At 67.6% G+C, this 1562-nt stretch overlaps 1 protein-coding gene across 1 annotated transcript in view; it reads left to right on the top strand.

Moving 5' to 3' along the window:
- Positions 1–1562, top strand: part of DTX3 (deltex E3 ubiquitin ligase 3) — an 11845-nt gene that overhangs the window by 8965 nt on the left and 1318 nt on the right. The gene's annotated exons all lie outside the window — the stretch shown is intronic.

A 1562-nucleotide genomic window follows, 5' to 3' on the forward strand; every position in this document is an offset into this window, starting at 1 on the left:
CCCTGTCCCCCTGTCCCCCTGACCCCTGCCCTTACCTGCTGTGTCCCCTCCATCCCCCATGGGTGCAGTACCTGAGCACCACACGGGCACCTGTCCTGTGAGCTGCCCATCACTCCTCCCCCTCACCTGTGCCCCCTGGACCTGCACCTGGGGCTGCAGCACCCCAGGACCAGAGCCTGGCATGTGTCCCCCTGTGCCCCTGTCACTGCCCCCTTACCTGTGCCCCTGTCACTGCCCCCCTTTCCTGTGACCCCCCACGTCTAGAACCCAAACCTGCTGTGTGACACTTGTGCCCCCTCACCTGTCCCCCGGCCGATGCAGGGGTGCAGTACCTGGGCATCACATGGGCACTGACACCTGTCCCCTCACCTGTCCCCTCACCTGTCCCCCACCCCGTGCAGGGGTGCAGTATGTGGGTACCACATGGGCACTGACACCTGTGCCCCATCCCTGTCCCCCACTCCATGCAGGTGTGTGGTACCCTGGCACCACAAGGGCACTGACACCTGTGCCCCTGTCCCCTCACCTGTCCCCCCGTGCAGGTGGAGCCCCCAGACCTGGGTGTGGGGTACCCTGGCACCATGTGGGCACTGACACGTGTGTCCCTGTCCCCTCACCTGTCCCCGTGCAGGTGGAGCACCCGAACCCGGGCGTGGGGTACCCTGGCACTACAATGGCACTGACACCTGTGCCCCTGTCCCCTCACCTGTCCCCCCTGCAGGTGGAGCACCCAAACCCGGGTGTGGGGTACCCTGGCACCACAATGGCACTGACACCTGTGTCCCTGTCCCCTCACCTGTCCCCCACCCATGCAGGTGGAGCCCCTGAACCCAGGGGTGGGGTACCCTGGCACCATGTGGGCACTGACACCTGTGTCCCTGTCCCCTCACCTGTCCCCCGTGCAGACCCGGGTATGGGGTACCCTGGCACCATGTGGGCACTGACACCTGTGTCCCTGTCCCCTCACCTGTCCCCCTGCAGGTGGAGCACCCAAACCCAGGTGTGGGGTACCCTGGCACCACAATGGCACTGACACCTGTGTCCCTGTCCCCTCACCTGTCCCCCTGTGCATGTGGAGCCCCCAAACCCGGGTATGGGGTACCCTGGCAGCATGTGGGCACTGACACGTGTGTCCCTGTCCCCTCACCTGTCCCCCTGCAGGTGGAGCACCCGAACCCGGGCGTGCGCTACCCGGGCACCACGCGCGTGGCGTACCTGCCCGACTGCCCCGAGGGGAACAAGGTGCTGGGGCTGTTCCGCAAGGCCTTCGCCCAGCGCCTCACCTTCACCGTGGGCACCTCGCTGACCACCGGCCGTGCCAACGTCATCACCTGGAACGACATCCACCACAAGACCAACTGCACCGGCGGGCCCCAGCTGTGCGGGGGGCACCGGGGGGCACCTGGGGGGCACCTGGGGGGGCATCTGAGGGGTTGGGGAACAGCGCCCACCGCGAGCCTGACTGAGCCAGCGGGGTGGAGGGGGCGCCTGGGGGGCTGATGGGCACCTGTGCACATGGGGGGCACCTGGGAGGGCACCTGGGGGGGTTGGGGAACAGCATC

Source organism: Onychostruthus taczanowskii, unplaced genomic scaffold, assembly GCF_017590055.1.
Source record: "Onychostruthus taczanowskii isolate IOZ18803 unplaced genomic scaffold, ASM1759005v1 scaffold188, whole genome shotgun sequence".
NCBI classification, from domain to species: domain Eukaryota; kingdom Metazoa; phylum Chordata; class Aves; order Passeriformes; family Passeridae; genus Onychostruthus; species Onychostruthus taczanowskii.